Here is an 18,201-nt window from a genome sequence, read left to right as displayed (position 1 = left end):
AAGAATTAGGTATTTACTCAAGTGATGCCAAAAAAAATGCTTATTGGGTTCTGAAATGCCACTTATGAATGTTAATAAAACAGAAATAGAACCAAATATATATCAAAACATCTTTTTAATTAAGCCCTTTTCTAAACTGTCAGGTCTTACATACGTTATTGCTTTTTTATCCTCCCATACGACCTGTTTTCCTCTTTGTTTCCACCCTCTTGTTCTCTCATAATTGTCAAATATTAATTTAATTCATTTATTCTCTGCCTTCTACTCCAACAGGTACTGAAAGTAGCTTACATGGTTCTTCTCTCCTCCATCACAACAACTCTGTGAAATAGGTTAGGCCTAGTGTGTTACTGGTCTAAGGTAACTCAACCAGCTTCTATGGAAGAGTGGGGATTCAACCTTGGGTCTCTCATGTCTGATGCTCTAACCACTACACCATGTGGACTCTTGCAAGCTCCTTGTGGCAAGGGGCAAGTATATTTTTTGACTGATGTTATGAAGCATCAAGTAATAGTAATAACTATGACTAATTTTAATTTACAGGCACTGGAAACTCAGTACCATCCATGTACCCCAACCCTATGTACGTTTACACATAAGTGAATCCTATGCACGTTTACTCTCTAGTATGTATGTATGTTATAGGATTGCAACTGTAGTGTTTTTGAAAGTGCCCTTAGAATGACTGAGAACGTTTTTATCGATTATCTCTCCTATAGATCTTTTACACCTCTGGCAACATACCAACTCTTCTTTAAGTATATTCTCAACCACTGGAATCTGTACTGCAGCTTTAAGTAAGGAGTCTTTGGCTAAGCATTTTCTGCCCCCCCCCTCCCGTGACCTAGGAAAACCCTTCTCTCAGCAACCATGCAAGTGTAAACTGATCCCAGAAGCAGCAAGCAGAGAAGAAAGAATACACTTGCATAGCCTGAGTGACACCTGAGAGAGTTCACTGTTTAATTATGCAAGAATCTCAGTTATGCCCTGCAAAAGCATCAGTGTCAGGAGGTTAAGAGATCTAGAACATTATCTCTGAAGATAAAAATAAACCCTCTAGAGCCAAGCAGGACCTTGCAAACAGATTTGAGACATGCATTGTCTTCTGAAACTGTACTGACTGTGATCTTAAGCAGTCTTGCATGTCTATGTCCCAATGACTTCAGTATCTTTTAAGCGTTCATAGACTGTAAAATAATTGTTGCAACAAAAACATTTGCCTGCTAACAGCCTGTTCTCCATCTGTGAGCTAGAGACAGACATTTAACAACAACATACCCAGCAACTGGTATTGTCTACAAATGTTCTGATGTAACCTCAGAACCTATACGTTTGGATACTGTTGCATTTGCATGATTATATCAGCTAAGAATGAAGCAAAATCTCTGGATTCTGTTACCACCTTTCTTATATATTACTTAATACTCTAATTCTAAACAGACATATAACACAAGAGGCTCCATGTTTTAGTTGTTCTACACAGGCAGAATACAAAACATCCTCCAATCATGGTTGTTGTGGATTTTCTGGGCTGTATAGCCATGGTCTTGGCATTGTAGTTCCTGACGTTTCACCAGCAGCTGTGACTGGCATCTTCAGAGGTGTAGTACCAAAACAACCATTGTTCTCCGGCCGTGAAAGCCTTCGACAATACATCCTCCAATCAGTTTAATTCACAAGAGCAAGAACAGAATCACTTTGAATTTTTTAAAAAATCTACAGCTTGTCCAGGGCAGGCTTCAGCATCTATTTCAGAAACTCTTTTGAGTTCTAACCCAAGTTTTGTCGATTATGTTATCACTTTAACTGCCTTTGTCTCAACCAATATCTAAACTGTTCAATTGACGCACTATTTAGAAGGCATCCTATACAGTTAAGATCAGAGGTGGTATTCTCAAGTCACAAGATATGGCTTTCACACATACTTTAGACACTCAGCATGACCTACCTTACAAATTAAAAAACAGTTACAGATCTATGTCCATCTTTTCCTTCAAAGCAGAGTATTTCAGCTGGTTCCTCTTTACCAGTTACATACAGATTCGTTCTGACTGAGAGACAGTCAACATTGAGGCACAATGCAAACTATAAAGTGAGTCTCTGGGAGTTTCAGATGGCCTAAGACAATAAGAATAAGGCACAATAAAATGTTTTAAAAATCAGCTATCACCCAGACTGCTTACACTGAATCCAGTTAGTTGATCTGGCATTGGGTTTTGTGAGAAGTGTACACAACTGTGAATTGGTCGTACATGTGATCACAGTGACATGAAACACATAACCAGTTTGCAAAGCATATACTCAAGTCATTCAAGGGAAAAAAAACATGTTCTGGTCACTGAACTGAATTAAATACAGACTATAATGGGGTGAACTTAATAGGACCTCCTTGGAGCCATAAGTATACCTTGGATACTATGATGGTTGTAGCCCAGTCCACAGATGCCTACAAATCTGATTAGGATAATACTAATCAAAAAGCTAGAGCTGCAGTCCTATGCTGAGTTATACATACTCAGGTCCACTGATTGAAATGGGTTTAGATGCAATCAACTCAGCACAGAATTGGAATCCTATATTCTAAAAATTGTCAGCTTGCCTTTCAACTGCAGGCCTATTATAGAATGCTAACATTCATTTAGGTCAGTCTGATAAAGTACTTCTTTGGGCTCTTATAACTTTCTATGAAACTGAATGTCACAGGAAGTAGTGAAAGCCGCTGACTTAGATTACTTCAAAATGAAATTCGGCAAATTAAGTTTGCAATGACATCCTAAATAGAGTTACACCCTAAGTCCATTAAAGTCAATGGGCTGAGAAGAGAGTGATTCTGCTTAGGATGGCCCTGTTAGCTACTGACTTTAATAGTTACACAGAACCTCCATGTTCAAAGTTAATATGATCTAATGGGGTACGTGGGATTTGGCCAGCTTGTGGCTTCTTGAGGTAAATGGCTGGCCGTAAGAAACAGAATGCTGCATTTGACGACACAGCTTTTCTTTTGCTCCTATAGCATGCTAGCACTTCAGAAGAAAATTAATTTGGTAGAATTTGTAAGATCACTAATTCAATTCCAGTGGCATTCAATCAACTAATTGTTTTGATAGTTATTTGATCGTCTATGTATTAATAATGAATAAAGCATATGGATATTTAAAAGTACAGCACTGAAAGTGTGTAACAGATATGCTAGCTATAATACATATGGGCTGCAATCCTAAGGACACTTTCCAGGGAGTAAGCCCCATTGAATAACATTGGACTTTTCAGTAGGCCTGCTTAGGACAGCTCCCATAAATACCACTCGCAGTAAGTCTGAGTACTCAATAATAATCATACTGGTCTCTGACAATGCTTGATATAAAATATTTCAGATATATTGTTATAGTTTGATTCTCTCATTTCTTAAAATGTGTAGCAATTTCCTGCTAGAGGAATGCATGATTGCACTGAAAAGTATTTGGAGATAATAATTAATGCAAAACAGAAGATTCAAGGTATACACAAGATTTATTATATCGCAAAAATAACCCCAGTCCAAGTGTATTTTGTGCAATATATATTTCAGGAGACTATTACTTAACACTGGTAGCTATAATTCAGCTTAGGATTAAGACCTGGAATGAAGATAGTCTCAATCACTCTTGGATAGCATTGCTCTGAAGAAATGCAATATATCCTGAAACATGTTCAAACAGCAAATATTTTTGTGATTTAATAAATCATTTACACAGCTGGTACGTGCCTATTATACATCAGCATGTGGTGCCATTACACTCTTTTTGTGTAAAAATTACTAAGCAACACAATGAAATCATAATGTTAGTGTGTTAGTGAGGTAGGAAAAAAATGGCAAGTAATTCATAAGAATGACTGCCAATTATTTTTCCACTGAACAAAACCCGTAGGGGGTAGTAATTTGATCTTCAGATTTTAGCAGCTAATAAAGCTTAAATCTAAGTTGTGAAGAGTTTATCAGTTGATTTCTGCAAATTAAGTTGTTGTTAATAGCACAAGAGCAAGCCAAGCATCCCCCCACCTGCAGTTAGAAATATCGTTGCCAAGGATTCTAGATCCACCCCAAATGAGAGAGAGAGAGAGACTTGTCTTTCCTCGGTAAGAAACCTTTCAAACAAAGACAAAAAGCAAATTATTATATTTCAAACCCATTCTATCCCTGAAAGCACAGGGAAATCAAAATACGTTTTCCCCAATGTGTTACAGTCAGGCTGCTACAACAGAGTACGTATTATCTCTGAAATGTATTCAAAGAAAGCCAATAGCTAAATTAGCAAAAAATTAGCTCTCTTCAATGTCTTAACCTCAGTTTTTCTTACAATAGAAATCATGTTTAAATATTTTAAAATGTTGTAGGTATTCAGTATTTAATCTTTTTTTCAAAATAATAAAGTCCACCCCTTTCTTCCACATTTCCCCCTCTCATATTCCTTGAAGTCTTAGCTTTGTGCTTGAATGTGATTTTTTTTTAAAGTTGCTCATAAGAAAGTACTCTAAAATATCTTGCAAGATCATTTAAAAATCACATGATGTCAGTTTTGCATATAGGTACATAAAACATTATATACTTTCCAAAAGCTGATTATATCACAAATATTCTGTGCTGACTAACAACAAGCTTTTTGGTTCTTTTTCTACCGGTAAGCATTATTATGAACACTGTAGCTGCTCTTATCACATGATAGCCCATATTCTTTCTTGGAGGAGTGGTCTGCAGTGTCAGCAGTTCTACCAAGGCAAAGGGGCAAAAGGCAGCCCCTTTTATGCTTAGATGCTCTTTAACATTCTGCAATTGCATTGTTAAGCCTGGCTGTGTGGAATAAGCACCACTATCCTCTGAAAATCAGAAGACACCAATCCTTATGCGGTTTCCCAAAGTTAACACAGCCCATAGTACAAAACAAAGTCAATTCAGTTCAGGAGTGGACTGGCCATTTCATTTACACAGCAAATTCCAGTGGGTTACTGCTACAGAGGACAACTAGAAACTAGGAGCAAGCAGACTGAAGCCTCAATAGCTCTATCAGTTACTCTGGGTCCACTCAGCTAAGACCTAGTCAGTGGCACCAGTGATGGGTATAGGCTCATCTTTTGTTTCTTCCTGCAGTGATACACTGCTGGCCAGATCTGAGCTGAATTGGCCATGCAGTGCTGCCTTGTAGCACTGCAGGGGGTCACTCAAGTTTGTGTTGTTCCTGGGCTACATTCATTCTCAGTCCACACCTGGTGCAATTGACAGTCAGGATAGCCAAGATGGAAAAGAAAAAAAGGGTCCAAGCTCTGTGCATGTGGGAGGCATTTCATTAAACAAGCATTCTTTCCCCAAATGAGGACAGATGCTTAATATCCTATCAAGTAGCACTAGGCACAGTCTACACAAAGGAGTACTGCTCAGACCTTCATACAACATTCCTTTGGGGAGTGCTTGTACTTTAAAAAAAATAACAAATAACAATGAATGGACATTTTGATTTAGAACAAAATTATCAGCACACCAACACATAGATGTGTGCTATTGCAGCAGTATGTCTGAAAAATCCTGTAAAACTCTCCTTAAAACTTAAACGAAATTTGTATATGATGGCTCCCACCAGCCTTCCTTCCAAATGGCTGTGACTGAACACAGATGCTGGAACAAGCTGCTAGCAACCACATTAATAGGCATATGCATGGAATGCTGCAACTTGCACAGATTGTACCCAATTGCATGCGAGGCAGGCCAAACAGGTGCTAACAACATACTCCAAAATGTAGGCGCCATCCAACTCAAGGAATCCTGTAAACTGCAGTTAGATTTAATTTGCACCTTAAAATGGTTAGAGTCTATTTATTTAGCATTTTTTATCTCACCCTTTCTCCAAAGAGATCGGGGTAGCTCACAGCATTCTCCCCTACTCCGGTTTAGCCCCCTGAACAAAACTCTGTGAATTAGTTTAGGCAGAGACAGAATGATTGGCTCAAAATCAGCAAGCAACTCAGGGCAAGCAGAAATTTGAACTAGGGTCTGCCCAGGTCTAGTCCAATACTCTACCCATTACATCACACATGCAGTCTCTATGGATGACTTTATATGTTACATACTATAGCAACAGACTTTAGTACTATGTACTGTCTGTTGCTATAAGTATGATCCTACTGAATAGTTTCTGTTGTTTATTATGTCAGGCTTAGAATTGTTTATGCTCTGTTTCAGCATTTCTTCAACTGTGTAGATTTCTGCTGGTTTTAAATCTTTGCAAATTTGCATTTATATACCCTATTACACTGTTTACTGAAATGTCTTTGAAATTAACTGTATTAACTCACACTGTTTAATCCACTTGGGGCCTTAGTGAGAAAGGCGGACTCTAAATAATGTAAATAAATAAATAGGTGGATAAAGCTGCAATTCTGTGTTTATGTTCATCGGGAAGAGACTCACTAAATATGCATAGAAAACAAAACCTATAATCCTGAAGTTTCCATCTAAAAAAAAGCAAAAAAATATTATTATATCTTAAAGATGACCTCCACACCCCAGCAAATAAAACATAAGCTTTATTCTTGTTTATTTTTATTTATTTTTGTCATTTATAGTCCGCCTTTCTCAGAGACTCAAGGCAGATTATGCAGTGTGAGATTAGTACAGTGTGAAATTAGCACAGTCCATATCAAGGACATTTCCATAAACAATGCCATTGGGTAAATAGCTTACAAGACAATTAAACACAAACCAGGTTTAGCAGCCTGAGGAGTTAAAATAGAACCTGCATGTGCAGAGGCGAGTACACCTTATTTATACCCCACCTTTCTCACCAAAGGGGACCCAAGGTAGCTTACATCAGTCTATTTTATCCCTACAACAACCCTATGAAGTAGGCTAGGCTGAGAGGATGTGACTGCCCCAAGGCCACCTCGCAAGCTTCTATGGGCGGGGGGTGGGGATTCAAACCTGAGTCTCCCAGATCCACCATGCATTACACCGTCATTACCAAGCTAACCATCGTCAGGCCTAGCCAGCTGATTTCTCCGATTCAACGAGGGCTCATCTCGCATGCTTTTACCTCAGAGCGCACTACAAATAACGTGAAAAAACGCGGCTAACCCCAAGGCAACAGTATCTACTCTAGGAGGTCTGGGACTGTCCCCTAAGGACCCGGTACACCCAACAAGCTACCATTCAGCCCACTAACGAAGGACGTTGGGCGCGTAACGAAGACTCCTGAAGCAGCCACGGATCGTCCGCCACCAGGCCTCACGTGACAGCCATTGGGCGTGGCGCAGAGCCCTCCGGCCCTCCACCGGGGCCTTTTCACGCTTCTCCCCCCCCCCCCACACCACCAAGGAGGGGAGCGGTTGCGCAAGGCGGGCCCCCCTAGCGCCAGGCGACGCCCAATCGGAGCCCTCGCTGCTGGAACTGGGCGGCCGGCGCGTGCTCCGCCTTCTCGCTCGGAAACTCCTCCCACAGCGCGCGGGGGGGGGAGATATGACTCCGCCTGGCTAGTCAAGCGTAACCCAGCCGTGCCGAGCTGCGGTGCTTGGAGGCGGGCGGAGAGGGGCGCCGTGATCACCGCGGCTGAGGAGCGAACGGTTGCGTGAGGTAAAGAGGGGCGACGGGGCGCCAGCCATAGGGCGGGATTCGCGAGGAGGCTTGTCTGGAGGGGGGCTACGGGGCGCGCGGAGTGACGGTTGGGCGGTGGGCGGGAGGAGGAGGAGGAGGAGGAGGAGGAGGAGGAACAGCAGCTGCTGGGAGCGAGCGAGTCGCTGCTTTCGAAGGCGGCGGTTAGGACGCTGCATGGGGAGGTTTGAGGGGCAGGTGGAGTGACGCTGCCGCCCTCTTCCCGCCGTTTCATACCCTGTTCCTGGTGACCTGCCTATATAGAGGGGCTTGGACTTAATGTGGAAGCCCCCCGACCCCATATTAGGGAAGTGGAGGTGAGTGGTGCTATCCTTTCGCCTCATAGGACTGTCTCTCCTCAGCATGTCGTGTGAACAGGTGATTTTTGTGTATTTTATGCACTTACTGTATTTATAGGCTGCTTTTCGACCATAAGAGCAAGATTCGGGTCTAAGTAGTGCCTTAGAGACCAACTAGATTTCTAGGGTATGAGTGTTGAGTCTTGAAAGCTCGTGCCCTGGAAATCTAGTTGGTCTCTAAGGTGCTACTGGACCTGAATCTTGCTCTTCTACAGACCAATATGGCTACCCACCTGAAACTATTTTCAGCTGTAAGTAACTCTTGAAGTGGTTTACAACACCTGAGGCGGGGTGGGGGGAGAGTTTGTATCCCAGTTTAGCTTCAGGTGGCTGGCTGTGTTGGTCTGTAGTAGAAGAGCAAGATCAGAGTCCAGTACCACTCTCAGGATTTGAGTCCAATGGAACCTTAGAGACCAACTAGATTTCCAAGACATAAGCTTTTGAGAGTCAAAGTTCCCTTCCTCAGATACATGAAAGAATATCTGAAATGGTATCTGAAGAAGGAGGCTCTAACTCTCACAAGCTCATACCCTGAAAATCTTGTTGGTCTTTAAAGTGCTATTGGACTCTAATCCTGCTTTTCTACAACTAACACAGTTATGCATCTAAAATTATCTTTATAGCAACTCATCAAACAAGATCCCCTGGGTATAACTTTCAAGGGTCAAAGCTCCCTATCTGAAGAAGGGAGCTTTCATTCTTGAAAGATGATATGCTGATAATCTTGTTGGTATTTAAGGTACACACCAGTTTTAATTTTTCTTTGCATTTTCCCCTGTATTCCAACATATTAATCTTCATTTATTTAGAGAATTTATATGCTTCCTCTCCAAAGGCTTGCTCCAGATGGCTCAAAAAGTAAAAACAAATTCAATAATATAATAAAAGCAACTACTGTAAAACTTGTGGTAAAAACAAGCCATAAAAGTGAAAACAAGCCATACAAGTGAAAGCCTACAATGGTAAAATAGCCCCTGGGTGAGAAATAGGTCATCAAAACAGATTAACAGTTGCATCTGAGTAGCCCTCTTAGTCTGTAGGGGCACTTAAAGACTAAGTTTTTTAAAGCATACATGTTTGTAAGTCAGGCCTCAGATGCTTAGAGTGTCCATCAAGGTTACTTGCTTTGCATGGACATTCCATACAGCTGATGAAGCAAGCTCTGATTTGCAGAATCTTATGCTGAACTAATTTTTTTAGTTTTTAAGATGGCATTGGCCTCCAGTTTAACTTTAAGCTTGAGCTCTCAGTTTCTTCACCTCCTCCCTCCTTGAGGTTTTGTGAGGAGGGGTGTAGGAAGATGAGAGGAATTACTTGGTAAAGTTGTACGTTGGTGGAAGGTCCATTTCTGCCATTCTTGCTTGCTGATGTAGCATGTACCTAATGTGTGTAAAGTGCTGTCTTTTCACAGCTGACTTGTGGCAACCCTGTAGGGTTTTCAAGACAAGAGATGAACAGAGGAAGTTTGCTGTTGCTTGCCTCTGCGTAGTGACCCTAGACTTCCTTGGTGGTCTCCCATCCAGGTCCAACTTTGCTTTGCTTGAGAGCTTGTTCGATCTGACTAGCCTTGTTTCTGTAAAACAAGAGGTGCTGGGGTTTGAATTTGCTCAGAAATCATATTGACTAATTCATGAATATATTGGAATATGCTATGGTATTTCAGTGAGTCACCTGCATCCCATATGTGTTCAGAACTGCATTTTCATCTAATCAGTCCTTATGAGTAAGGAAAAATAGTGTTAATACTTAAGAAAAATATGCGTTCAATCTGTTTCACATATGCTGTCATTAAAACTTGCAATGCAGGCCAGTATTATTCCCATGTTAGAGAGGAGGAAGAAGGTGGCTTGAGGGATAGCTGAGAGTTGAGATAGGGGCTTCATGGTGCATGCTCATGTTCTCGTGTCAAGCTATCTCCTGAAATGGAACAGTATCCCTAGTAACACTGGTGCGGGTCATGTGTTTAGATATAAGTTCTAGGTTTTGAACTGTGAGTGTTCCTTTGCATGAAAAAATGCTGTCTTCTGTACCCTGATCTAATGTCTGCTTGATATGAAGTGTAAACCTTATGAATAGGGATCTTTTAACTTCTGTGGTATCACAGTATTGATGATTTGGTGCTGTATAAATGTCAACTGTGTAATCTGCTTTAAGTCTCGGTGAGAAAAGCAGACTATAAATAAATAAAACAAAGTAGCAGTTAACACTTATCTCATAGTGATTTTAGTTGGCAGGCAACTCAGGGTAGAGTGCAGGGGTGTCTGGCATGGCATGATGAAAACTGGTAACAAGTGGCCCCTTCCCTGTGGTACAACCTGCCTGAGGAGGTCAAGAGAGCCCCCACTCTCCTAGCTTTCTGTAAACAATGCAAAACCGAACTATTCAAAAAGGCTTTTGTATTGTAGGGAGGGGTCTCAGATGCTCTGCTAATGAGTTAGGGACCATAGACTTCACTATGTTGCCTTACGTACTATCTGTTGCTTTTAAGTATGTTGTCCTTTGTCGGCCCTATAATTGCTTTTGTTCTGTTTCAGCATTTCTTCAACTCTGTATTGGATTCTTGCTAATGTTATGTCTTTGTAAACATGTGTTTATTTACCCTGCAGCATTGTTTATGAAATTGTCTTTGATACTGACTATACTACTCTCGCACTGTGTAATCTGCCTTGAGTCTCAGTGAGAAAAGCGGACCATAAATTACATAAATAAATAAAATATATATTAACTGTAAATGTTGGCAGTGTGAAGGTGACAGGATTGTGCAGCTTTAAGGACAAACAAAGGGATGGGCACGTGATCAAGGGAGAGGAATAATACTGATAGATCAGAGGTAGGTTTTCTTTCATGGATTATTAGTTGGAGCCAGTTTCTCCTATTGGCTGCAGGTGGAATGATAAAATGATGGGCTGCTTCTAAGAGCATGGGACCTTTCCATATTTGTGAAGATTAAAGAGGGAGTGCATCAGATTTCGGTTTAACTCTTGAAATGACTATTATTATTAATAATAGAATTATTTAAACAAGGTACCCAGCACTTTTGTTTAGAAAGCAAATTGCTTTTCATGTATGAAACTGTCTTACATCAAGTTGAGCTCACTGATCTGTATAATTCAGCGTTGACAATTCTGACTAATGTTAGCTCTTCAGGGTCTTGGGAAGAAGAAGGTGTTTCCATGAAGAATCTAAGTACTGACTCAAGAACCTTCCCTATGCAAGACATGTGCTCTGCCACTGTGCTTCCCCTTGTAACTATTTATGACTCCATGGGTGACAGGCATGTTCTTCGAAGAGGTATTTTTCCCTTCTTGCGTAAGCAGGCATGTTTCTTTGATGATGCTTGCTGTGACATTTATTCATGCATCATCCAAAAACAAAGACAATATGTTGTTTTCTTTTAGATTTTCATTAATTTGCAAATCTGTATAGATTTCATTGATCAATTACAGCTCATGATTAATGGAGTATGATTTCTTTCATAGACAGCCTTAATAGCTTCCTGCAGATGTATATGTATATCTTTAGGAACCTTTGTCAGTAAAGTGTCTTACCACAGGAAATTTTATTTTAATTAACAACATAGTAAAATGTGTGCTTATTAGTAACTATTGGTATCTTCACATTATATAGTCTCAATTCACAAATGAAGATTTTTTAAATATCAAATTAAACTGGAAATAACACAGTAATGAGAGAATGTAACTTGGGAGCATAGCACAGGAGCTATACTTCTTAAACGTGTTGAAGCAGGATGAAAAACATTAAAGTTAGGCAGTTTCATAAGCCATCTCCAAAGTTAGAAGCTACTGGGAATAGTCAAAAGGAGACTTAATTATGAGAAGTAGTGGCTGTGATTAAATTATTCTGTGACCTTACATTGCATAGCTAAGCCTATGAGACCAATAGCTTAATTATAGAGGTCATCACAAACGTGAAGTGTTTTCATAAATTCTTAAAATGAGCATTTAGTTACCTAGCCTGTGCGGAACACTCAATTAATACCTGCCTGTGCCAGGCAGGTTGTGGCGAAGCTTATAAATAGAGTTAGTCATCTACCCAATTTGTGTACAAAGACTTGTACATTATCTTTTTATTTGAAAAGACTTAACTGTGGCTGCCTTATTAAAGTAGCGACCGTTCATATGGTCTTGGCTGTAGGAGTGGTTTCTTTCTAGGCTTCTCTTGAGTTATTTGGAAATTTTTCATTTTTAAATTTCACAGTAAATTTGACCCTAGATTAATTTTATCTGGCTCTAGGAACCAGCTCCCAAACTTAAAAGCTAGGCTTGTCACTCACCCAATGACATTAACTGGACCCAGTTAGATTTTTGGAGCCACATTTAAATCATCCACCAGCTCTTGTTTAACATGGAAAAAAATCATAATCTGGAACACCTATTATTACCCCAGCAGCATCAACTGTAATTGCCATCATTTTTTGTTTTTTTAAATATAAATCTCTTGGCAACCGCCTCATCCTTATTCCTGAACAGAAGAAGGCTTTAGCAATTGAACAGAACTTTTCAGTGCTCCACAGAATCTTAAATTTTCTGTTGAATGTTTTTTAAAAGCCCTCAAAAAGAGAACATCTCTTCCCCTTGAATTCTTCTGTTTTTTTCCTCCCAGCCTGTGCTTCTTTAGTCTAAGCGAGGAACTTGGATCCTTCTTTCATTACGTGCGTTAATCACTATAGCAAAAGCTGCTGCTGTGAATGGTGTACATGTGAATTTTACATAATTACATTGCACCATGTACTGCTGACATCCCATGGTCTTTTGATCCTACCTCACCTTCAGCTATTCATCTTTTTCTTCATAATCATGTGTGTTTCAGCCAAGGGGGAGGGGTCTTTCCTTGTGTAATGGACAAGGTAGGTTCTAGTCCATGGAAAATGATAGGCAAAATAGTCTTCAAGGTGTCACTGAACTCCTGTTTATGTGTATATGAGTTTAATAAATTCTTCTCTGTTTCATTCAGGGAATATTGTCAACATATTATTTGGTTAATTTGCCAAATTCATCAGCATGTCTTGCTTGCAAGTATAGTAAAATGTTAAGAATCAACATTCTCTCCTATATTCCCCCCGGTTTAATTTTGGACATTCCTCCCTACATTCTAAAGTAGTTGTCTTCATTCCAGACCCAGGACCCAGGTTTAATCTTGTAGGACTCACTGAGCATGTAACAGGAAGTTAAATGACATCAATCACATGGTTCCAGGGTCATGTGACAGAAAGAGGAGGAGTCATAGTCTTTAAATTGGCCAGTGCTAAACAAAAATTCTATACTACCCAGTAAATTTATGCCACTATCCTGCTACTCCTTTTAGGTTGTGTGCAAAAAGAAGCAGAAGGCGCAACACCCCTACTGTCTATCCATGCATGCTAACAGCTTGCCATTCCCCAAAAAACCTAAAGCAGAAAACTGGTAGCTGTATAGGGGCTTGTGACCTGGCAGATGGGGCTTTAGATTGCCAGATGTAAAACACAGGAGATCTGAAAATTACTTACAGCATGTCATACTGGAAGGAGAATCTGACAAATGTCTGGCTACAGAGGCTAAAAGACTGGCAGTCTCACAGTAACCCCAGGCAGTAAGGGCATGGCCGCAGGCTGGTCTGCGGCAAGTGTGAGGCCACAGTAGACAAACAGCCACTGTGAGCCACTTGATCTACATGAAAAGGAAAAAATTCCTGACGAAGGTGAGGCATGTTGGTCCTCCCTGCTTGGAGTAAGGTTCTACCAGAGGACATCTATCTCTAGGAGTTTCCTAGTAGTTGGACAGTTCTTGCTTAGGAAGAACACTGCTTATTGGGGCTGCTTATCATAGCTGAGTTTGTCCCAGCCCTGTGATGTGGGGAGTAGGGAGGTGACAGCTTTTAAGCCAGTTAACCAAACATCTCAAGGGGCACAGAATCCATCATGCCCCTTTGGTACACCCTCACTTTAGACATGTTTGCTATGATATTTTAATTGAGCCTGTAGAAGGCCGTCCAAAATGTCAACCAGGGTGAATGAATTTAAATCAAAATGATTAAAAACATATTTCCATATTTCGATTTATACACTTTGAAGAAGCAGTTGTGCATAATAATTTGCTTTCATAAGAATTAAAATGTTAGTCTTTATGCTACCTATTTAAAAACTTTTGGGTATGCATGCATGCAGTGTACTACAGAGTTATTTGTTTAGAGACAAGATGGAGGACAATTGGAAAATGGATTTCCATTTGACATGCTCTCAGTATGCAAGAACACCTAGAAAGGTTACTTGGCTGAGGACTAAGCACCCAATACATTCCACAGTGAAGGGTTGGTAATTACTGAATAGTGTTTCTCTTTGAAATGGAAAGAAAATGTTCACATTTGCAGTCAAATACTTGTTATAATCATATAAGGCACTTACTAGATAGATTAGAAATATGGTTGGAGCAAGAAGAGATTATACCAAAGGAACAAAGCAGAAAGATTGACCATGGAGCACTGTCTGATCCTTCGACATCTAATTGAAAAATATTCAGCTAGAGGTCCTACTTCTCTGTATGCTGCCTTTATCGATCTAAAGGCAGCTTTCGACTCTATATCAAGATCAAGATTATGGGAAAAGTTAGAGAGCACCAATATTGACAGGAGATTACTTTTTCTTATTCATGCTCTACATAAAGATTCTACCTTAAGAGTGAGATACAGTCCCCTAGGACTCCTTACTGAACACATAAAAACCTTTAAGGGAGTCAGACAAGGCTGTCTTTTAGCCCCTAATTTATTTAACTTTTATTTGAGTGATGTGGTCAGTCACCTGTTAAATACTCATTCTTACCCTCTAAAATTAGGTCCCTGTCATATATTGATCCTATTATATGCAGATGACACACTTCTTCTATCAAGAACCCCGCTGGGTCTCGGTAGGGCACTTGATAGATTTGCCACCTGTTGTGAAAAAGAACATCTTACTATCAATTACGATAAAACTAAAGTTTTGGCATTTGGTAGACACCCAAAAAAGAGAACATGGTCTATGAAAGGGAACAGAATTGAGCAAGTCAATAGATTCACCTACCTCAGGGTAGTGTTTCAGGAAAACAGATCTAATGCAGTACATTGTAATTTGAGAGCAGAGAAAGCTGAGAAAACTATGCATGCAATATTGAGATTTTTTCATGCTAAAGGGGGTCTTTATGTTCCCGCTGCACTGAAACTCTTTCAGGCTAAAGTAATAGCTCAACTCCTGTATGGCACTCCTATTGATATCTTGGCAACAAGTCAGAAGTCTCTAGAAAGGATACAATCTAAATTTCTGTGTGCCATTCTACAAGTCCCTCCAGGTGTCCCTAATTCCCTCCTTCGTTTAGAAACGGGATTAATGAGAATTGAGGCAAGGATTTTGTTGGCTTCTGATTTTCAATGGCTTAAAATTCACAGGAACCCAAAGGGCCTTCTTCCTCTTGCAATGCAAGACACCTACCAACTGAGATGGCTGTATATGGTTGAGGGAAGTCTGGAAAGAGTGGGTCTCTCTATCAGTACCCTTTTAACACAAACTACTGACCAGGCAAAGCTCACAATTAAACAAAGAATTTGTGATATAGAAAGCCAACAAGACCCAATGAGATCCCCTGGATTTAGGGCTCCTGAGGCAACTAAATTTAGTATGAATATGGCCCAATACCTCAAGCTCCTATATTTTCCCTCCTGTAGGAGGGCTCTTACATTGGCCAGATGTAGTGTCATGCCATCAATGATCCTGGAGGGGAGATATAAAAAGATTCCATATTTTGAGAGGATCTGTCCCTGTCCCCTAGCTGAGGTGGAAACCATGGGACATGTTTTTTTACGCTGCCCCCTCTATAAAGAAATTTGAGTCCGGTCGATCTTTCCGATTATAAATAGAGCTGATACAGTGACAGACAGTGCATGTTTAGATAATCTATTAAAAGACGAATCTTTAGCCATTACTAAGGCAACAGCTAAATTTTGTGCGACAGTGATCAAATTACGCAACAAACAGCAGCCAGGTGTATCCGGGCTTTAACTCAGACCACTTTAGGAGGTTACTATATGGTGGCTGTTTAAGATCTCTGCTTCCCAATTTTAAAGTGTTTATGCAGGGCTATATTTATGACAACTATTATAAGATATTATATGATATATGCTAATTAGATTTTATAATATTTATATTTGTATTATTTTAACTGAAGTTTGACTTGTATAATACTTACCAAATAAGGGAACGTCTTATTTTACTTGTTAAAAGCTGGTTGTGGATTGAAATAAATTCAATTCAGTTCACTGATAGACTGTGATGGTCCAAGCTTATATAAAGGCTTAGGGCCTCCAGTTTCTTGCTTTAGGTTACTTTGGGAGGCACAGCACCCTCAGGTCCTTATTCTTCAGTTCTTAGCAACGGAAGGCTATGAGATTCCTGGGAGCAGCACACTTTGGAGCCCTTTGTGCAAAATTAGGCTTTGAGGAGGCACCATTGTGTAGCACAGTCTTTTAATTCCAAGAATGTGGGAGTTGTAGTGACTGAATGCTTATTTTTGGGTGCAGCAGCCTCCATTCCTTATTCTTCAGTTATTAGCAATGCAAACTTACGGCATTCTTGGGTACTTTGGAACACTGCATAAAATTCAGGCTTTGGACCATTCACCTCTGTATGGTAGCTTACAGAACAACACTGTTTCCTGATATCAGAAACTTATAGTTTGGGGTGATCCAAAACTTATTTTGGTGGTATATAACTGTTTAAGTAACATCAGTATTTGGGGCAGGTTAGGAGCATAAAGCGTGAGGACGTTCCTTCCCAGTTCAAGACCATTTATCCAGCTCTGACTATTCCTGAAGTGCTAGCTGACTAGTTCATATAGGTCAACTGGCCACTAAGCTTAACTCTGTTATACTTAATTACTACATGACTATCACAGTTACACTTTGATTATTTATTAAAAAAATTTAAAACCAGTGATAGAGTTGAAAAGACCCAGTGACTCCAGGAGACAAACGAACAAAAAGCGAAAGATTCTGGAGGGTGGGGAGAAAGAGTTATTACAAAAAAAGGTCAGAAGGCTCAGTTTCCCAGGATATAGGTGTGTTATATTACATTGTAGAGCATAGATGAGAACAAGATCCTGTCAAAACAGTAAATGATCCAGTCAGAGTGGGTGTGAACTGTTCCCAACTCTTGATGCTGCCTCTTCTAGAATGACAGCTCATGTAGAACAGTGAACACTCAAGCAAAACATGGGACAGCTTTGTAGCAAATATAGTTTAAATGAAAAAAACCTACCTAAGCATACAGATTATAGAAAGGTGCACTGTAACTACAAATTTAACAGTAATTTTCATAACTGATCTTTAGAGTTAGAGATGTGAAGAACCTGGCGGGAACCTGGAAATCATCAAAATTCTGTAAAAACTCCTATGAAACCCTAAATTGGTGTCTGGAGGCAGTTTTGAAGTGGATGTGACTAATAAACTGAAGCTTAATCCTGACAAGACAGAAATGCTGCTGGTGAGCAGGAGGTCTGACCCAAAATTTAAAGTGTAACCCATTTTGAATGGGGTTCTGCTCTCCTTGAAGGTACAGGTCTGTTATCTGGGTGTGCTTCTGGGCCCAGGCCTACTGCTGGATAAGTGGATGGCAGCTGTGATCAGGAAGGCCTTTTATGAGCTTCAATTGGTGAGCCAGCAGCAGCCTTTCCTGGGCAGAAAATGTCTAGCTGCTGTGGAACATGCCCTGGTCACATCTAGATTAGATTACTGCAATGCACTCTACATGCAAAGTGTTCAGAAACTTCAATTGGTACAGAATGCTGCAGCCAGGAAGCTGACTGGAATAAGACATAGAGAAACCACTCCAGAATTGGCCCATCTACACTGGCTTCCAGTGTGTTTCCAAGAACAATTCAAGCCCTGTGTTTTGGGACCAACATAACTGTCCCAATTGCTCTTCAAGCTCAAGCAGTCCATAGGAAGTTCTGGTGGAGTTGGTCCTACAACAGCCAGAGCTGTTTATAGGAGTGAATGCCTGTAGCTGTACCGGTGTCCTGGTATCTGCAGGTACTCACAGCTGGACCTATATCTCCACATGCCTTGTGGTCAGCAGGAAGGCCTTGTGCGGCTAGTCTTGCATTTTGCCACCTGACTAGTGCTTTTTCCTGGGCTTTCTGTATATCTACTCTTGGGATCCTGGGGTTTGGGTGGGGGGCGGGCTTCAGCAGCCCTTAACAATCA

At 40.4% G+C, this 18,201-nt stretch overlaps 1 protein-coding gene across 4 annotated transcripts in view; it reads left to right on the top strand.

The window, feature by feature from the left end:
- Window positions 1-7,511: 7,511 nt before the first annotated feature.
- Window positions 7,512-18,201, top strand: part of MPP7 (MAGUK p55 scaffold protein 7) — a 162,936-nt gene continuing 152,246 nt past the window's right edge. For 3 of the 4 annotated variants that reach the window (XR_008597834.1, XM_054991353.1, XM_054991351.1), the window contains exon 1: window positions 7,770-7,932. The gene's annotated coding sequence lies outside the window, so the exon portion shown is untranslated. Of the gene's footprint in view, window positions 7,598-7,769; window positions 7,933-18,201 lie in introns of those variants that run through there. The other variant, XM_054991352.1, reaches the window with a different exon arrangement.

This window comes from Eublepharis macularius, chromosome 11 (genome assembly GCF_028583425.1).
Source record: "Eublepharis macularius isolate TG4126 chromosome 11, MPM_Emac_v1.0, whole genome shotgun sequence".
NCBI classification, from domain to species: Eukaryota; Metazoa; Chordata; class Lepidosauria; order Squamata; family Eublepharidae; genus Eublepharis; species Eublepharis macularius.
Note: the sequence above shows the minus strand (reverse complement) of the source record. Positions and strands in the feature narration are given on the sequence as shown.